Source organism: Pseudophryne corroboree, unplaced genomic scaffold (genome assembly GCF_028390025.1).
Source record: "Pseudophryne corroboree isolate aPseCor3 unplaced genomic scaffold, aPseCor3.hap2 scaffold_150, whole genome shotgun sequence".
Lineage (NCBI taxonomy): Eukaryota > Metazoa > Chordata > Amphibia > Anura > Myobatrachidae > Pseudophryne > Pseudophryne corroboree.
Window position 1 is genome coordinate 114665 of NW_026968131.1, and position 20856 is coordinate 135520.

The 20856-nt window shown below is 39.3% G+C and overlaps 5 non-coding genes across 5 annotated transcripts; 4 read left to right on the top strand and 1 right to left on the bottom strand.

Annotated features, from left to right (window-relative positions):
- Positions 1 to 17347: 17347 nt before the first annotated feature.
- On the bottom strand, positions 17348 to 17511 carry LOC134999825 (U1 spliceosomal RNA). The gene has a single exon (XR_010201896.1). It is a non-coding gene; the product is annotated as a U1 spliceosomal RNA (small nuclear RNA).
- Positions 17512 to 17655: 144 nt separating this feature from the next.
- On the top strand, positions 17656 to 17771 carry LOC134999481 (U5 spliceosomal RNA). The gene has a single exon (XR_010201561.1). It is a non-coding gene; the product is annotated as a U5 spliceosomal RNA (small nuclear RNA).
- Positions 17772 to 18041: 270 nt separating this feature from the next.
- LOC134999564 (U5 spliceosomal RNA) lies at positions 18042 to 18157 on the top strand. Its single transcript, XR_010201642.1, has one exon. It is a non-coding gene; the product is annotated as a U5 spliceosomal RNA (small nuclear RNA).
- A 286-nt stretch (positions 18158 to 18443) lies between these two features.
- LOC134999538 (U5 spliceosomal RNA) lies at positions 18444 to 18559 on the top strand. Its single transcript, XR_010201616.1, has one exon. It is a non-coding gene; the product is annotated as a U5 spliceosomal RNA (small nuclear RNA).
- Positions 18560 to 18834: 275 nt separating this feature from the next.
- On the top strand, positions 18835 to 18947 carry LOC134999600 (U5 spliceosomal RNA). The gene has a single exon (XR_010201678.1). It is a non-coding gene; the product is annotated as a U5 spliceosomal RNA (small nuclear RNA).
- Positions 18948 to 20856: the final 1909 nt, after the last annotated feature.

Consider the following 20856-nt stretch of genomic DNA (forward strand, 5'->3'; position numbering starts at 1 on the left):
CCTGAAGCACTCACTCATCATGGGAAAGTACCAATGTGTTTCTTCATTGGTTGATGGAAGAAACATCTTACAAAAACTCTCCACATTATTGACTTTTTAAAATGTTTCTAGGAATCGTTCTAGATGAATGCTTATTAGCCTTTGTCAGTATGTAAGTTTGCAAAGTGTCTCTGTGGCGCAATCGGTTAGTGTGTTTGGTTATTAATCAAAGGGTTGGTGGTTCAATCCCACCCAGGGATGTAATTGACCTTGTTATCAGATTTTGGTGATCTTTAAGTAGACAAGTCAAAATTTCAAACCCCCTCTTATGGTGTAGGGTACCTGGCCTTCTCTGATGTAATCAGAGTTAGATTTGATTAAGTGATTTTATAAAAAAACAGCTAGGAAGCACAATTTAGCAGTGGGTTGCAGAGAAAAAGAAATATGCTGGCAGAAAAATCCAATTGAGTGATTAAACAGCTCTTCATTTTCTGGCTTTATTTTTATGCTAACTAATTTGTTCTCTGAAAAGTGTCCACAAAGCCAAGTGTCTGATTAACATCTTTGTAGGGATGGTTTTTCACCTATTACTAAATTAAACTTGCTTCATTGGAAAGGCAGCAAGATGCATCCTCATTTCAATATCTACGGAAATAATACAGGTTGACACCAGGAAACATTAACGCCACTGCATCTTTGCTGTTTTCTCATGTGGAAGTCTGTTTAATGTGAAAACAAGGTGATATCTAATTAGCACACAGGTAAGGAATTAAGAAAATCTTTATTTAAGGGTGAAGATGTTTCTCACAAAATCGTTGCCCCAATGCATCATTGAAATTCAAGCTGGAAAGATGATTTTAATATATCACTTGTACATTTTGTATTGCTCTTCTGGTGACAATGTAGTTTGTTTTTGTCAATTACCATTATAATTATAGGGTAAAGAAAATTAAGTGGATTTTTGAAAGAAAACAATACTGTCAATATACTATTAAAACAAATTAAAATGGTAAAAGTTATTGTACTTTAAGTAAAAATAAAAGAGCAAAAATATCAATCCCAGTTTTGGATTACTTTAATTAACAATAAAAAATGCATATAGCAGAGGATAGTTTCATTCTGCCTACCTCTGGGTTATGGGCCCAGCATGTTTCCAATGCAGTACTCTGCTGCACATGTAAGTGCAAGAGATCCTGAAGCACTCACTCATCATGGGAAAGTACCAATGTGTTTCTTCGTTGGTTGATGGAAGAAACATCTTACAAAAACTCTCCAGATTATTGACTTTTTAAAGTTTTTCTAGGAAACGTTCTAGATGAATGCTTATTAGCCTTTGTCAGTATGTAAGTTTGCAAAGTGTCTCTGTGGCGCAATCGGTTAGTGTGTTTGGTTATTGATCAAAGGGTTGGTGGTTCAATCCCACCCAGGGATGTAATTGACCTTGTTATCAGATTTTGGTGATCTTTAAGTAGACAAGTCAAAATTTCAAACCCCCTGTTATGGTGTAGGGTACCTGGCCTTCTCTGATGTAATCAGAGTTAGATTTGATTAAGTGATTTTATAAAAAAACAGCTAGGAAGCACAATTTAGCAGTGGGTTGCAGAGAAAAAGAAATATGCTGGCAGAAAAATCCAATTGAGTGATTAAACAGCTCTTCATTTTCTGGCTTTATTTTTATGCTAACTAATTTGTTCTCTGAAAAGTGTCCACAAAGCCAAGTGTCTGATTAACATCTTTGTAGGGATGGTTTTTCACCTATTACTAAATTAAACTTGCTTCATTGGAAAGGCAGCAAGATGCATCCTCATTTCAATATCTACGGAAATAATACAGGTTGACACCAGGAAACATTAACGCCACTGCATCTTTGCTGTTTTCTCATGTGGAAGTCTGTTTAATGTGAAAACAAGGTGATATCTAATTAGCACACAGGTAAGGAATTAAGAAAATCTTTATTTAAGGGTGAAGATGTTTCTCACAAAATCGTTGCCCCAATGCATCATTGAAATTCAAGCTGGAAAGATGATTTTAATATATCACTTGTACATTTTGTATTGCTCTTCTGGTGACAATGTAGTTTGTTTTTGTCAATTACCATTATAATTATAGGGTAAAGAAAATTAAGTGGATTTTTGAAAGAAAACAATACTGTCAATATACTATTAAAACAAATTAAAATGGTAAAAGTTATTGTACTTTAAGTAAAAATAAAAGAGCAAAAATATCAATCCCAGTTTTGGATTACTTTAATTAACAATAAAAAATGCATATAGCAGAGGATAGTTTCATTCTGCCTACCTCTGGGTTATGGGCCCAGCATGTTTCCAATGCAGTACTCTGCTGCACATGTAAGTGCAAGAGATCCTGAAGCACTCACTCATCATGGGAAAGTACCAATGTGTTTCTTCGTTGGTTGATGGAAGAAACATCTTACAAAAACTCTCCAGATTATTGACTTTTTAAAGTTTTTCTAGGAAACGTTCTAGATGAATGCTTATTAGCCTTTGTCAGTTTGTAAGTTTGCAAAGTGTCTCTGTGGCGCAATCGGTTAGTGTGTTTGGTTATTGATCAAAGGGTTGGTGGTTCAATCCCACCCAGGGATGTAATTGACCTTGTTATCAGATTTTGGTGATCTTTAAGTAGACAAGTCAAAATTTCAAACCCCCTGTTATGGTGTAGGGTACCTGGCCTTCTCTGATGTAATCAGAGTTAGATTTGATTCAGTGATTTTATAAAAACAGCTAGGAAGCACAATTTAGCAGTGGGTTGCAGAGAAAAAGAAATATGCTGGCAGAAAAATCCAATTGAGTGATTAAACAGCTCTTCATTTTCTGGCTTTATTTTTATGCTAACTAATTTGTTCTCTGAAAAGTGTCCACAAAGCCAAGTATCTGATTAACATATTTGTAGGGATGGTTTTTCACCTATTACTAAATTAAACTTGCTTCATTGGAAAGGCAGCAAGATGCATCCTCATTTCAATATCTACTGAAATGATACAGGTTGACACCAGGAAACATTAACACCACTGCATCCTTGCTGCTTTCTCATGTGGAAGTCTGTTTAATGTGAAAACAAGGTGATATCTAATTAGCACACAGGTAAGGAATTAAGAAAATCTTTATTTAAGGGTGAAGATGTTTCTCACAAAATCGTTGCCCCAATGCATCATTGAAATTCAAGCTGGAAAGATGATTTTAATATATCACTTGTACATTTTGTATTGCTCTTCTGGTGACAATGTAGTTTGTTTTTGTCAATTACCATTATAATTATAGGGTAAAGAAAATTAAGTGGATTTTTGAAAGAAAACAATACTGTCAATATACTATTAAAACAAATTAAAATGGTAAAAGTTATTGTACTTTAAGTAAAAATAAAAGAGCAAAAATATCAATCCCAGTTTTGGATTACTTTAATTAACAATAAAAAATGCATATAGCAGAGGATAGTTTCATTCTGCCTACCTCTGGGTTATGGGCCCAGCATGTTTCCAATGCAGTACTCTGCTGCACATGTAAGTGCAAGAGATCCTGAAGCACTCACTCATCATGGGAAAGTACCAATGTGTTTCTTCGTTGGTTGATGGAAGAAACATCTTACAAAAACTCTCCAGATTATTGACTTTTTAAAGTTTTTCTAGGAAACGTTCTAGATGAATGCTTATTAGCCTTTGTCAGTATGTAAGTTTGCAAAGTGTCTCTGTGGCGCAATCGGTTAGTGTGTTTGGTTATTGATCAAAGGGTTGGTGGTTCAATCCCACCCAGGGATGTAATTGACCTTGTTATCAGATTTTGGTGATCTTTAAGTAGACAAGTCAAAATTTCAAACCCCCTGTTATGGTGTAGGGTACCTGGCCTTCTCTGATGTAATCAGAGTTAGATTTGATTAAGTGATTTTATAAAAAAACAGCTAGGAAGCACAATTTAGCAGTGGGTTGCAGAGAAAAAGAAATATGCTGGCAGAAAAATCCAATTGAGTGATTAAACAGCTCTTCATTTTCTGGCTTTATTTTTATGCTAACTAATTTGTTCTCTGAAAAGTGTCCACAAAGCCAAGTGTCTGATTAACATCTTTGTAGGGATGGTTTTTCACCTATTACTAAATTAAACTTGCTTCATTGGAAAGGCAGCAAGATGCATCCTCATTTCAATATCTACGGAAATAATACAGGTTGACACCAGGAAACATTAACGCCACTGCATCTTTGCTGTTTTCTCATGTGGAAGTCTGTTTAATGTGAAAACAAGGTGATATCTAATTAGCACACAGGTAAGGAATTAAGAAAATCTTTATTTAAGGGTGAAGATGTTTCTCACAAAATCGTTGCCCCAATGCATCATTGAAATTCAAGCTGGAAAGATGATTTTAATATATCACTTGTACATTTTGTATTGCTCTTCTGGTGACAATGTAGTTTGTTTTTGTCAATTACCATTATAATTATAGGGTAAAGAAAATTAAGTGGATTTTTGAAAGAAAACAATACTGTCAATATACTATTAAAACAAATTAAAATGGTAAAAGTTATTGTACTTTAAGTAAAAATAAAAGAGCAAAAATATCAATCCCAGTTTTGGATTACTTTAATTAACAATAAAAAATGCATATAGCAGAGGATAGTTTCATTCTGCCTACCTCTGGGTTATGGGCCCAGCATGTTTCCAATGCAGTACTCTGCTGCACATGTAAGTGCAAGAGATCCTGAAGCACTCACTCATCATGGGAAAGTACCAATGTGTTTCTTCGTTGGTTGATGGAAGAAACATCTTACAAAAACTCTCCAGATTATTGACTTTTTAAAGTTTTTCTAGGAAACGTTCTAGATGAATGCTTATTAGCCTTTGTCAGTTTGTAAGTTTGCAAAGTGTCTCTGTGGCGCAATCGGTTAGTGTGTTTGGTTATTGATCAAAGGGTTGGTGGTTCAATCCCACCCAGGGATGTAATTGACCTTGTTATCAGATTTTGGTGATCTTTAAGTAGACAAGTCAAAATTTCAAACCCCCTGTTATGGTGTAGGGTACCTGGCCTTCTCTGATGTAATCAGAGTTAGATTTGATTCAGTGATTTTATAAAAACAGCTAGGAAGCACAATTTAGCAGTGGGTTGCAGAGAAAAAGAAATATGCTGGCAGAAAAATCCAATTGAGTGATTAAACAGCTCTTCATTTTCTGGCTTTATTTTTATGCTAACTAATTTGTTCTCTGAAAAGTGTCCACAAAGCCAAGTATCTGATTAACATATTTGTAGGGATGGTTTTTCACCTATTACTAAATTAAACTTGCTTCATTGGAAAGGCAGCAAGATGCATCCTCATTTCAATATCTACTGAAATAATACAGGTTGACACCAGGAAACATTAACACCACTGCATCCTTGTTGCTTTCTCATGTGGAAGTCTGTTTAATGTGAAAACAAGGTGATATCTAATTAGCACACAGGTAAGGAATTAAGAAAATCTTTATTTAAGGGTGAAGATGTTTCTCACAAAATCGTTGCCCCAATGCATCATTGAAATTCAAGCTGGAAAGATGATTTTAATATATCACTTGTACATTTTGTATTGCTCTTCTGGTGACAATGTAGTTTGTTTTTGTCAATTACCATTATAATAATAGGGTAAAGAAAATTAAGTGGATTTTTGAAAGAAAACAATACTGTCAATATACTATTAAAACAAATTAAAATGGTAAAAGTTATTGTACTTTAAGTAAAAATAAAAGAGCAAAAATATCAATCCCAGTTTTGGATTACTTTAATTAACAATAAAAAATGCATATAGCAGAGGATAGTTTCATTCTGCCTACCTCTGGGTTATGGGCCCAGCATGTTTCCAATGCAGTACTCTGCTGCACATGTAAGTGCAAGAGATCCTGAAGCACTCACTCATCATGGGAAAGTACCAATGTGTTTCTTCGTTGGTTGATGGAAGAAACATCTTACAAAAACTCTCCAGATTATTGAATTTTTAAAGTTTTTCTAGGAAACGTTCTAGATGAATGCTTATTAGTCTTTGTCAGTATGGACTTTTTGCAAAGTGTCTCTGTGGCGCAATCTGTTAGTGTGTTCAGCTATTAATCAAAAGGTTGGTGGTTCAATCCCACCCAGGGACGTAATTGACCTTGTGATCTGATTTTGGTGATATTTAAGTAGACAAGTCAAAATTGCAAACCCCCTCTTATGGTGTAGGGTACCTGGCCTTCTCTGATGTAATCAGAGTTAGATTTGATTTAGTGATTTTATAAAAAAACAGCTAGGAAGCACAATTTAGCAGTGGGTTGCAGAGAAAAAGAAAAATGCTGGCAGAAAAATCCAATTGAGTGATTAAACAGCTCTTCATTTTCTGGCTTTATTTTTATGATAACAAATTTGTTCTCTGAAAAGTGTCCACAAAGCCAAGTATCTGATTAACATCTTTGTAGGGATGGTTTTTCACCTATTACTAAATTAAACTTGCTTCATTGGAAAGGCAGCAAGATGCATCCTCATTTCAATATCTACGGAAATAATACAGGTTGACACCATGAAACATTAACGCCACTGCATCTTTGCTGTTTTCTCATGTGGAAGTCTGTTTAATGTGAAAACAAGGTGATATCTAATTAGCACACAGGTAAGGAATTAAGAAAATCTTTATTTAAGGGTGAAGATGTTTCTCACAAAATCGTTGCCCCAATGCATCATTGAAATCCAAGCTGGAAAGATGATTTTAATATATCACTTGTACATTTTGTATTGCTCTTCTGGTGACAATGTAGTTTGTTTTTGTCAATTACCATTTTAATATTCGGGTAAAGAAAATTAAGTGGATTTTTGAAAGAAAACAATACTGTCAATATACTATTAAAACAAATTAAAATGGTAAAAGTTATTGTACTTTAAGTAAAAATAAAAGAGCAAAAATATCAATCCCAGTTTTGGTTTACTTTAATTACCAAAAAAAAATTCATATAGCAGAGGATAGTTTCAATCTGCCTACCTCTGGGTTATGGACCCAGCATGCTTCCATTACAGTACTCTGCTGCACATGTAATTGCAAGAGATCCTGAAGCACTCACTCATCATGGGAAAGTACCAATGTGTTTCTTCATTGGTTGATGGAAGAAACATCTTACAAAAACTCTCCAGATTATTGACTATTTAAAGTTTTTCTAGATAACGTTCTAGATGAATGCTTATTAGCCTTTGTCAGTATGTACTTTTGCAAAGTGTCGCTGTGGCGCAATCAGTTAGTGTGTACGGCTATTAACCAAAAGGTTGGTGGTTCAATCCCACCCAGGGACGTAATTGACCTTGTTATCAGATTTTGGTGATCTTTAAGTAGACAAGTCAAAATTTCAAAAACCCCTGTTATGGTGTAGGGTACCTGGCCTTCTCTGATGTAATCAGAGTTAGATTTGATTCAGTGATTTTATAAAAACAGCTAGGAAGCACAATTTAGCAGTGGTTTGCAGAGAAAAAGAAATATGCTGGCAAAAAAATCCAATTGAGTGATTAAACAGCTCTTCATTTTCTGGCTTTATTTTTATGCTAACAAATGTGTTCTCTGAAAAGTGTCCACAAAGCCAAGTATCTGATTAACATCTTTGTAGGGATGGTTTTTCACCTATTACTAAATTAAACTTGCTTCATTGGAAAGGCAGCAAGATGCATCCTCATTTCAATATCTACTGAAATAATACAGGTTGACACCAGGAAACATTAACGCCACTGCATCCTTGCTGCTTTCTCATGTGGAAGTCTGTTTAATGTGAAAACAAGGTGATATCTAATTAGCACACAGGTAAGGAATTAAGAAAATCTTTATTTAAGGGTGAAGATTTTTCTCACAAAATCGTTGCCCCAATGCATCATTGAAATTCAAGCTGGAAAGATGATTTTAATATATCACTTGTACATTTTGTATTGCTCTTCTGGTGACAATGTAGTTTGTTTTTGTCAATTACCATTTTAATAATAGGGTAAAGAAAATTAAGTGGATTTTTGAAAGAAAACAATACTGTCAATATACTATTAAAACAAATTAAAATGGTAAAAGTTATTGTACTTTAAGTAAAAATAAAAGAGCAAAAATATCAATCCCAGTTTTGGATTACTTTAATTAACAAAAAAAAATGCATATAGCAGAGGATAGTTTCAATCTGCCTACCTCTGGGTTATGGGCCCAGCATGCTTCCATTGCAGTACTCTGCTGCACATGTAAGTGCAAGAGATCCTGAAGCACTCACTCATCATGGGAAAGTACCAATGCGTTTCTTCATTGGTTGATGGAAGAAACATCTTACAAAAACTCTCCAGATTATTGACTTTTTAAAGTTTTCTAGGAAACGTTCTAGATGAATGCTTATTAGCCTTTGTCAGTATGTACTTTTGCAAAGTGTCTCTGTGGTGCAATCGGTTAGTGTGTTTGGTTATTAACCAAAGGGTTGGTGGTTCAATCCCACCCAGGGATGTTATTGACCTTGTCATCAGATTTTGGTGATCTTTAAGTAGACAAGTCAAAATTTCAAACCCCCTCTTATGGTGTAGGGTACCTGGCCTACTCTGATGTAATCAGAGTTAGATTTGATTAAGTGATTTTATCAAAAAACAGCTAGGAAGCACAATTTAGCAGAGGGTTGCAGAGAAAATGAAATATGCTGGCAGAAAAATCCAATTGAGTGATTAAACAGCTCTTCATTTTCTGGCTTTATTTTTATGCTAACTAATTTGTTCTCTGAAAAGTGTCCACAAAGCCAAGTATCGGATTAACATCTTTGTAGGGATGGTTTTTCACCTATTACTAAATTAAACTTGCTTCATTGGAAAGGCAGCAAGATGCATCCTCATTTCAATATCTACTGAAATAATACAGGTTGACACCAGGAAACATTAACGCCACTGCATCCTTGCTGCTTTCTCATGTGGAAGTCTGTTTAATGTGAAAACAAGGTGATATCTAATTAGCACACAGGTAAGGAATTAAGAAAATCTTTATTTAAGGGTGAAGATGTTTCTCACAAAATCGTTGCCCCAATGCATCATTGAAATTCAAGCTGGAAAGATGATTTTAATATATGACTTGTACATTTTGTATTGCTCTTCTGGTGACAATGTAGTTTGTTTTTGTCAATTACCATTTTAATAATCGGGTAAAGAAAATTAAGTGGATTTTTTGAAAGAAAACAATACTGTCAATATACTATTAAAACATATTAAAATGGTAAAAGTTATTGTACTTTAAGTAAAAATAAAAGCTAAAAAATATCAATCCCAGTTTTGGATTACTTTAATTAACAAAAAAAAAAATGCATATAGCAGAGGATAGTTTCAATCTGCCTACCTCTGGGTTATGAACCCAGCATGCTTTCATTACAGTACTCTGCTGCACATGTAAGTGCAAGAGATCCTGAAGCACTCACTCATCATGGGAAAGTACCAATGTGTTTCTTCGTTGGTTGATGGAAGAAACATCTTACAAAAACTCTCCAGATTATTGACTTTTTAAAGTTTTTCTAGGAAACGTTCTAGATGAATGCTTATTAGCCTTTGTCAGTATGTACTTTTGCAAAGTGTTGCTGTGGCGCAATCAGTTAGTGTGTACGGCTATTAACCAAAAGGTTGGTGGTTCAATCCCACCCAGGGACGTAATTGACCTTGTTATCAGATTTTGGTGATCTTTAAGTAGACAAGTCAAAATTTCAAAAACCCCTGTTATGGTGTAGGGTACCTGGCCTTCTCTGATGTAATCAGAGTTAGATTTGATTCAGTGATTTTATAAAAACAGCTAGGAAGCACAATTTAGCAGTGGTTTGCAGAGAAAAAGAAATATGCTGGCAAAAAAATCCAATTGAGTGATTAAACAGCTCTTCATTTTCTGGCTTTATTTTTATGCTAACAAATTTGTTCTCTGAAAAGTGTCCACAAAGCCAAGTATCTGATTAACATCTTTGTAGGGATGGTTTTTCACCTATTACTAAATTAAACTTGCTTCATTGGAAAGGCAGCAAGATGCATCCTCATTTCAATATCTACTGAAATAATACAGGTTGACACCAGGAAACATTAACGCCACTGCATCCTTGCTGCTTTCTCATGTGGAAGTCTGTTTAATGTGAAAACAAGGTGATATCTAATTAGCACACAGGTAAGGAATTAAGAAAATCTTTATTTAAGGGTGAAGATTTTTCTCACAAAATCGTTGCCCCAATGCATCATTGAAATTCAAGCTGGAAAGATGATTTTAATATATCACTTGTACATTTTGTATTGCTCTTCTGGTGACAATGTAGTTTGTTTTTGTCAATTACCATTTTAATAATAGGGTAAAGAAAATTAAGTGGATTTTTGAAAGAAAACAATACTGTCAATATACTATTAAAACAAATTAAAATGGTAAAAGTTATTGTACTTTAAGTAAAAATAAAAGAGCAAAAATATCAATCCCAGTTTTGGATTACTTTAATTAACAAAAAAAAATGCATATAGCAGAGGATAGTTTCAATCTGCCTACCTCTGGGTTATGGGCCCAGCATGCTTCCATTGCAGTACTCTGCTGCACATGTAAGTGCAAGAGATCCTGAAGCACTCACTCATCATGGGAAAGTACCAATGCGTTTCTTCATTGGTTGATGGAAGAAACATCTTACAAAAACTCTCCAGATTATTGACTTTTTAAAGTTTTCTAGGAAACGTTCTAGATGAATGCTTATTAGCCTTTGTCAGTATGTACTTTTGCAAAGTGTCTCTGTGGTGCAATCGGTTAGTGTGTTTGGTTATTAACCAAAGGGTTGGTGGTTCAATCCCACCCAGGGATGTTATTGACCTTGTCATCAGATTTTGGTGATCTTTAAGTAGACAAGTCAAAATTTCAAACCCCCTCTTATGGTGTAGGGTACCTGGCCTACTCTGATGTAATCAGAGTTAGATTTGATTAAGTGATTTTATCAAAAAACAGCTAGGAAGCACAATTTAGCAGTGGGTTGCAGAGAAAATGAAATATGCTGGCAGAAAAATCCAATTGAGTGATTAAACAGCTCTTCATTTTCTGGCTTTATTTTTATGCTAACTAATTTGTTCTCTGAAAAGTGTCCACAAAGCCAAGTATCGGATTAACATCTTTGTAGGGATGGTTTTTCACCTATTACTAAATTAAACTTGCTTCATTGGAAAGGCAGCAAGATGCATCCTCATTTCAATATCTACTGAAATAATACAGGTTGACACCAGGAAACATTAACGCCACTGCATCCTTGCTGCTTTCTCATGTGGAAGTCTGTTTAATGTGAAAACAAGGTGATATCTAATTAGCACACAGGTAAGGAATTAAGAAAATCTTTATTTAAGGGTGAAGATGTTTCTCACAAAATCGTTGCCCCAATGCATCATTGAAATTCAAGCTGGAAAGATGATTTTAATATATGACTTGTACATTTTGTATTGCTCTTCTGGTGACAATGTAGTTTGTTTTTGTCAATTACCATTTTAATAATCGGGTAAAGAAAATTAAGTGGATTTTTTGAAAGAAAACAATACTGTCATTATACTATTAAAACATATTAAAATGGTAAAAGTTATTGTACTTTAAGTAAAAATAAAAGCTAAAAAATATCAATCCCAGTTTTGGATTACTTTAATTAACAAAAAAAAAATGCATATAGCAGAGGATAGTTTCAATCTGCCTACCTCTGGGTTATGAACCCAGCATGCTTTCATTACAGTACTCTGCTGCACATGTAAGTGCAAGAGATCCTGAAGCACTCACTCATCATGGGAAAGTACCAATGTGTTTCTTCGTTGGTTGATGGAAGAAACATCTTACAAAAACTCTCCAGATTATTGACTTTTTAAAGTTTTTCTAGGAAACGTTCTAGATGAATGCTTATTAGCCTTTGTCAGTATGGACTTTTGCAAAGTGTCTCTGTGGCGCAATCGGTTAGTGTGATTGGTTATTAACCAAAGGGTTGGTGGTTCAATCCCACCCAGGGATGTAATTGACCTTGTTATCAGATTTTGGTGATCTTTAAGTAGACAAGTCAACATTTCAAAAACCCCTGTTATGGTGTAGGGTACCTGGCCTTCTCTGATGTAATCAGAGTTAGATTTGATTCAGTGATTTTATAAAAACAGCTAGGAAGCACAATTTAGCAGTGGTTTGCAGAGAAAAAGAAATATGCTGGCAAAAAAATCCAATTGAGTGATTAAACAGCTCTTCATTTTCTGGCTTTATTTTTATGCTAACAAATTTGTTCTCTGAAAAGTGTCCACAAAGCCAATTATCTGATTAACATCTTTGTAGGGATGGTTTTTCACCTATTACTAAATTAAACTTGCTTCATTGGAAAGGCAGCAAGATGCATCCTCATTTCAATATCTACGGAAATAATACAGGTTGACACCAGGAAACATTAACGCCACTGCATCTTTGCTGTTTTCTTATGTGGAAGTCTGTTTAATGTGAAAACAAGGTGATATCTAATTAGCACACAGGTAAGGAATTAAGAAAATCTTTATTTAAGGGTGAAGATGTTTCTCACAAAATCGTTGCCCCAATGCATCATTGAAATTCAAGCTGGAAAGATGATTTTAATATATCACTTGTACATTTTGTATTGCTCTTCTGGTGACAATGTAGTTTGTTTTTGTCAGTTACCATTTTAATAATCGGGTAAAGAAAATTAATTGGATTTTTGAAAGAAAACAATACTGTCAATATACTATTAAAACAAATTAAAATGGTAAAAGTTATTGTACTTTAAGTAAAAATAAAAGCTAAAATATCAATCCCAGTTTTGGATTACTTTAATGAACAAAAAAAAAATGCATATAGCAGAGGATAGTTTCAATCTGCCTACCTCTGGGTTATGGACCCAGCATGCTTCCATTACAGTACTCTGCTGCACATGTAAGTGCAAGAGATCCTGAAGCACTCACTCATCATGGGAAAGTACCAATGTGTTTCTTCATTGGTTGATGGAAGAAACATCATACAAAAACTCTCCACATTATTGACTTTTTAAAGTTTTTCTAGGAAACGTTCTAGATGAATGCTTATTAGCCTTTGTCAGTATGGACTTTTGCAAAGTGTCTCTGTGGTGCAATCGGTTAGTGTGATTGGTTTTTAACCAAAGGGTTGGTGGTTCAATCCCACCCAGGGATGTAATTGACCTTGTTATCAGATTTTGGTGATCTTTAAGTAGACAAGTCAAAATTTCAAAAACCCCTGTTATGGTGTAGGGTACCTGGCCTTCTCTGATGTAATCAGAGTTAGATTTGATTCAGTGATTTTATAAAAACAGCTAGGAAGCACAATTTAGCAGTGGTTTGCAGAGAAAAAGAAATATGCTGGCAAAAAAATCCAATTGAGTGATTAAACAGCTCTTCATTTTCTGGCTTTATTTTTATGCTAACAAATTTGTTCTCTGAAAAGTGTCCACAAAGCCAATTATCTGATTAACATCTTTGTAGGGATGGTTTTTCACCTATTACTAAATTAAACTTGCTTCATTGGAAAGGCAGCAAGATGCATCCTCATTTCAATATCTACTGAAATAATACAGGTTGACACCAGGAAACATTAACGCCACTGCATCCTTGCCGATGATAACCTCAAGTTGGGTCATTCGGTGCTGCAGAGTCGTACGCACTCTTCCACCCGTTCAAGAGCTTTGGTATAACCCCATGGTTCTTAATGTGACCCCAGCATCCTCTAGGTCGTATGAGAAAATAGGATTTTAATACCTACCGGTAAATCCTTTTCTCTTAGTCTGTAGAGGATGCTGGGCACCCGTCCCAGTCCATACTGTGTCTGCAGTTATTACTTGTGGTTATACACATGTTGTGTTATGGTTCTGGTCAGCTTTTTGCTGCAATTGTTCATGCCGTTGGCTTGTGTTCTGTTGAATGCCACGTTCTGCGGCATGCTTAAGGTGTGAGCTGGTAAGATGCTCACCTTAGTTTAACAATAAATCCTTTCCTCGAAATGTCCGTCTCCCTGGGCACAGTTCCTATAACTGGAGTCTGGAGGAGGGGCATAGAGGGAGGAGCCAGTTCACACCCTTTGATAGTCTTAAAGTGCCCATGTCTCTTGCGGATCCCGTCTATACCCCATGGTTCTTAATGTGACCCCAGCATCCTCTACGGACTAAGAGAAAAGGATGCCCTTGCGCACTATCCTGACTTCTCCTCCCGTCTGCTTACTTTGTGCCTTCCAACGCACAATGCGAACTACAGGTGGTGCTGCAGGGCCCACACCCTTTTACTTGCCTTACAGAACAGCTCTGGAGCTGTTACAGTGCCCAGCTGCTGCAAGAAATCAGCTTGAATGCTTCAGGGGATGGGGCATGGCCAACATGAGCCCCACACCAAAGGAGGGTGGGGGTGTTTAATGAGAACTAGGGGTCATCCAAGCACTGCAAAAGGCCGCCATGCCCTGCACGCCCCTTTTCTCTTTTCATATGCAGATGAGGGTTCCAGCCAACTTTGGCCCACTGCTTGGATAACATCACTGTATGCAAATCCGTCTGCTGCAGACCTTCCCCCAGGAATGCTTGTACTAGATGTTGCATATGGTTTGATATTTGATGGTGCTTCAGTATTAGGCAGCCTTCCGCCCTCCCATGTTCATCTGAAAAGATGTGGTCTCCCTGCAGTTGTTGTCCCCAGACGAGAGTTCCCTTGTGCTTCCTCAGTTGAATCTCCTTAACTTGACGGGGGAGGGGCTGCCCGAGCAGCCACCCTCCCCAGCCCTATCCCAACTCATACTTATTTTGCATATGAGATCTCTTGATCATGAAGATTGTTCTCACAGGGTGAGGTTCATCCATTATATTTTAAAATAGGAAGGTACAAATTACATATTTGAATTGCATTTATGTGCTGGATTCAAATGTCCCCCCCCCCTTCCATTCTCAATTGTGCCCGTCAGCAGCTATTCTAAGGTTGCTGCCAATGGGTGTGACACATTAATTTCTTCTGTGGGGTACACTGGACTCCACAAGGATTCACATTGGGGTGTAGAGTAGGATCTTGATCTGAGGCACCAACCGGCTCAAAGCTTTTGACTGTTCCCAAGATGCTCAGTGCATTCTCCTCTATAACCCCGCTTCCATGAACAGGGAGCTCAGTTTGTAGTTGGTGCCTTCAGTAGCAGGCCACTTAACAGGGGCCTGCCTCAGGCAGCCTATTCTTAGCTATAAATTTTGACAAGAAAAGAAGAACTTGTTTTATGAGAATCTACAAGGGCTGCAGCAGGCTAGGTCTAATAGACATCTTTACTGCAGCTTCATCACTCCCAGCGGCGCTGTATACTCCCATGCCCTGGTTGCTGGGTCACTGCAGCGGAGGCTCCGGTTTCATCCTAAGGTCAGTCACACACACACCACCCTTCCGGATCACGAGGCCGCTGATGAAGGGGAGCGTGGCCGTAGGGGGTGGACCGTGTGCGCACTGGCGTGGACACTGATTACTGGGCAGCCGCTCCACTAGCCACCAGGTACAGTTAAGGAGCACAGGTCTGGCGGTTTTTCTCCTATATTAACCCAATTTTGTACTGCCCGCAGCGCATTGTGATAGGTAATAGGGCCTGATTCAGGTTGGATTGCAATCACAATAAGCGATCCAACTGCAAAAATTGCTAAGAGCATACGCATGTGCCTGCATTTTCTGTGGCACCCCGTAGAGAATGCGATCGCCTCTGCCTGTCAATCGGGGCGGGGGGGGGGATAGGTGGGTCAGCAACACTCCATTTCCAAGTCAGGGATGGAGCGGTGCGGGGGCAAGGCTTCAAAATGGGGTCTGCAACGGAGGAGACACAGGGGGCGTGGTCACAGCGGCTGTATGACATCACATTCAGCCGCTGTGATCACAAAAATGGTGGCGGCTTCCTGCGCGCACATACAGTCTGCACCAGCAGGAGGCTACACCATTTTTTATGATCACGCTGAACTGCAGTGCGACTGCAATTACAGCATGGTCAAGAAGGGAGGCGTCATGCTGGGTGGCCATGCCCTTTCACTGTGCAGGAGCCAGCACCGCTCACACACTAGTCCCCGGGTGCAGCCCCCAACCCCCGGGACACCCGGAGCAACAAAATGTAGATTCAGGCCACCAGGCCACGCCCCTACCTATGAAACCATGCCTCCTTTTTACCATTGCGCTGCTTATCTGCGCGCACTGCATTACAATCTCCCTCGCCACCTCTCTGGGTGTCACCAGTGATAGTGACACCTCTGCCATGCTTGTAGCAGCTGGTCCTAAGATCTACGCCTCAAGCCCTGAGTGTTTGCCCTTGTGACTTGTTGATCATCATAGCGAAGCAGATGCTTACAGAAAACTGCAGGGGCTTAGATTGAAAATAAAAAAATTGATAGGTATAAGGTAGAGAGGAGCGGGTTCGGTTCTCCGAGAACCGAATTCCCCACGAACTCCACGTTGTTTACACTGGTCCGAGGCAGGCTCGGTTGTTCCCGCCTGACTCGGAAAACCTGAACAAGGGAAAATGTCATCATCCCGCTGTCGGATTCTCGCGAGATTCGGATTCCATATAAAGAGCTGCGCGTTGCCGCCATTTTTACTCGTGCATTGAAGATAGAGCGGAATGGACGTGGCTATGTTCTCTCAGTGGAAATCTCAATATCAGTGCTCAGTATCAGTGGTTACTTATTGCTGCTCAGTAATACTAGTAGTGTGTCTCTCCTGCTCAGTGTCAGTTCTCAGTAGTATCCTCATCAGTGCTCAGTATCACTGCTCATTGTCTTGTGCTGCATTGTGGTGCTCAGCATACTACAGTACATTACTAATAGTCCAGTGCTGCATCTTGCTGCTCAGTGTCAGTTCTAGTATCCTCATCAGTGCTCACTATCACTGTTCATTGCATTTTGGTTTTCTGTATACTACAGTAACATAGTAATATAGTAACATATAGTAACATAGTTTTTGAGGTTGAATAGAGGCAAATTGCCCATCGTGTTCAACCTGTTTTAAGTTGTGATGATTCTACATACTTGCTGAATAATGTTTTATGACTAGTTAGCTACTATAACTCATGTTACCCCCGGATTAACCCTGTTGATATTTTAAGTATTATAACCTTGGATAGCTTTTTCATTCAGAAATGTATCCATTCCTTTTTTAAATCCAATTACAGAGTCCACCATTACCACCTTCCCTGGCAGGGAATTCCACATCCTGATTGCCCTAACAGTGAAGATCCTAGTATCTCACCTGGCAGGTTAGTAGGAGTTGGGCTAGAGCTGTGGAGGATTGCTGCTCGGGCACCCCCTGTCAAGTGAAGGAGATCCAACTGAGGCAGCACAAGGGAACTCTCGAAAGAAGAACAAGGCTAGAGGAAGATGTGAGACAAAGAAATCTGACTTTTACCAGAGCTGACCAGAGGAAAGCACAAACACAGTCCCCCACTACCACAAATAATGCAGTCGAGTTTCCCACATTTGGGGAAATCACAGGGGTCAGCATACCCAGAATGCAATGAATGAACCTCACCCTGGGAGAACAATCTTCATGACCATGGTATCTCCTATGCAAAATAAGTATGATTTGGGATAGGGCTGGGGAGGGCCGCTGCTCAGGCACATCTCTGTCAAGTAAAGGAGATTCAACTGAGGCAGCACAAGGGAACTCTCATCTGGGGACAACAACTGCAGGGAGAACACATATTTTCAGATGAAAATCTTGGTCATGCTCTGGTTTCTCTTCAGAACGAACAAATCTTTCGCCTTTTACTAAAGATTTCCGTGGAGAGGAGCAAAACTGAGTTTTACCTAAATTTTTGCATGCCCCATCTTTTTGGGGTTTCTTTTATCGGTTTAAAGATATAATGAGTGTGCTTTAATGAAAGCTCATTTGCATAGAAATTACAGTAAATGTTTGTTTCTTTTCAAACAGAACTTTCTTGACCATGCTACTTGCTTGAAAGATCTGGGAGCACATGGAATACAGTACAAACCATGCTTATAGCAAGGAGAAGCCAGGTGAGAAATCTGCTTTCTTTCAAATTGGGCGCTCACTTTGATCTGAATGAGGACTGCTGGCATGGCACTCAGGCGACAGGTGGAATCTTGGTCATGCTCTGGTTTCTCTTCAGAACTAACAAATATTTCGCCTTTTATTAAAGATTTCCGTGGAGAGGAGCAAAACTGAGTTTTATCTCAATTTTTGCATGCCCCATATTATTGGGGTTTCTTTTATCAGTTTAAAGACAGAACAAGTGTGCTTTCTTGTTAGCTTTAATGTAAGTTTATTTGTATAACAATGACAGTAAATGTCTGTTTCTTTTCAAGCAGAACTTTCTTGACCATACTAATTGCTTGAAAGATCTGGGAGCACATGGAAAAGAGTACAAACCATGCTTATAGCAAGGGGAAGCCTGGTGAGAAATCTGCTTTCTTTCTTTCAAATTGGGTGCTCACTTTGAGCTGAATGAGGACTGCTGGCATGGCACTCAGGCGACAGGTGGAATCTTGGTCATGCTCTGGTTTCTCTTCAGAACGAACAAATCTTTCGCCTTTTACTAAAGATTTCCGTGGAGAGGAGCAAAACTGAGTTTTATCTCATTTTTTCCTTGCCCCATCTTATTGGGGTTTTATTTTATCTGTTTAAAGATAGAACGAGTGTGCTTTAATGTAAGCTCATTTGCATAGAAATTACAGTAAATGTTTGTTTCTTTTCAAACAGAACTTTCTTGACCACACTAATTGCTTGAAAGATCTGGGAGCACATGGAAAAGAGTACAAACCATGTTTATAGCAAGGGGAAGCCTGGTGAGAAATCTGCTTTCTTTCATTCAAATTGGGTGCTCACTTTCAGCTGAATGAGAACTGCTGGCATGGCACTCAGGCGACAGGTGGAATCTTGGTCATGCTCTGGTTTCTCTTCAGAACTAACAAATATTTCGCCTTTTATTAAAGATTTCCGTGGAGAGGAGCAAAACTGAGTTTTATCTCAATTTTTGCATGCCCCATATCATACCTCCCAACTGTCCCGATTTTCGCGGGACAGTCCCGTTTTTTGGGGACTGTCCCGCTGTCCCACCTGCGGGCCGCAGTGTCCCGCGGTGGGGAGGACAGTTGGGAGGCTCTGTCTGTCGCTGCCCTGCTTAGCAGAGCAGCGGTGAATAGACGCTGTGCGCATGCGCACAGCGTCTATTCACTGAAGTCAGAGGGAGAGGTGGCATGCCAGCGGCTCACAGAGCGCTGGGCATGCCCCCTCAGTGCCGAAAACGGGGGCGTGACTCGCGATCGCGGGTCCTCCCGCGAAGTCACACCCCCTTTTACTTAGGCCACGCTGCAATTGTTCATGCCGTTGGCTTGTGTTCTGTTGAATGCCACGTTCTGCGTCATGCTTAAGGTGTGAGCTGGTAAGATGCTCACCTTAGTTTAACAATAAATCCTTTCCTCGAAATGTCCGTCTCCCTGGGCACAGTTCCTATAACTGGAGTCTGGAGGAGGGGCATAGAGGGAGGAGCCAGTTCACACCCTTTGATAGTCTTAAAGTGCCCATGTCTCTTGCGGATCCCGTCTATACCCCATGGTTCTTAATGTGACCCCAGCATCCTCTACGGACTAAGAGAAAAGGATGCCCTATCCTGACTTCTCCTCCCGTCTGCTTACTTTGTGCCTTCCAACGCACAATGCGAACTACAGGTGGTGCTGCAGGGCCCACACCCTTTTACTTGCCTTACAGAACAGCTCTGGAGCTGTTACAGTGCCCAGCTGCTGCAAGAAATCAGCTTGAATGCTTCAGGGGATGGGGCATGGCCAACATGAGCCCCACACCAAAGGAGGGTGGGGGTGTTTAATGAGAACTAGGGGTCATCCAAGCACTGCAAAAGGCCGCCATGCCCTGCACGCCCCTTTTCTCTTTTCATATGCAGATGAGGGTTCCAGCCAACTTTGGCCCACTGCTTGGATAACATCACTGTATGCAAATCCGTCTGCTGCAGACCTTCCCCCAGGAATGCTTGTACTAGATGTTGCATATGGTTTGATATTTGATGGTGCTTCAGTATTAGGCAGCCTTCCGCCCTCCCATGTTCATCTGAAAAGATGTGGTCTCCCTGCAGTTGTTGTCCCCAGACGAGAGTTCCCTTGTGCTTCCTCAGTTGAATCTCCTTAACTTGACGGGGGAGGGGCTGCCCGAGCAGCCACCCTCCCCAGCCCTATCCCAACTCATACTTATTTTGCATATGAGATCTCTTGATCATGAAGATTGTTCTCACAGGGTGAGGTTCATCCATTATATTTTAAAATAGGAAGGTACAAATTACATATTTGAATTGCATTTATGTGCTGGATTCAAATGTCCCCCCCCCCCTTCCATTCTCAATTGTGCCCGTCAGCAGCTATTCTAAGGTTGCTGCCAATGGGTGTGACACATTAATTTCTTCTGTGGGGTACACTGGACTCCACAAGGATTCACATTGGGGTGTAGAGTAGGATCTTGATCTGAGGCACCAACCGGCTCAAAGCTTTTGACTGTTCCCAAGATGCTCAGTGCATTCTCCTCTATAACCCCGCTTCCATGAACAGGGAGCTCAGTTTGTAGTTGGTGCCTTCAGTAGCAGGCCACTTAACAGGGGCCTGCCTCAGGCAGCCTATTCTTAGCTATAAATTTTGACAAGAAAAGAAGAACTTGTTTTATGAGAATCTACAAGGGCTGCAGCAGGCTAGGTCTAATAGACATCTTTACTGCAGCTTCATCACTCCCAGCGGCGCTGTATACTCCCATGCCCTGGTTGCTGGGTCACTGCAGCGGAGGCTCCGGTTTCATCCTAAGGTCAGTCACACACACACCACCCTTCCGGATCACGAGGCCGCTGATGAAGGGGAGCGTGGCCGTAGGGGGTGGACCGTGTGCGCACTGGCGTGGACACTGATTACT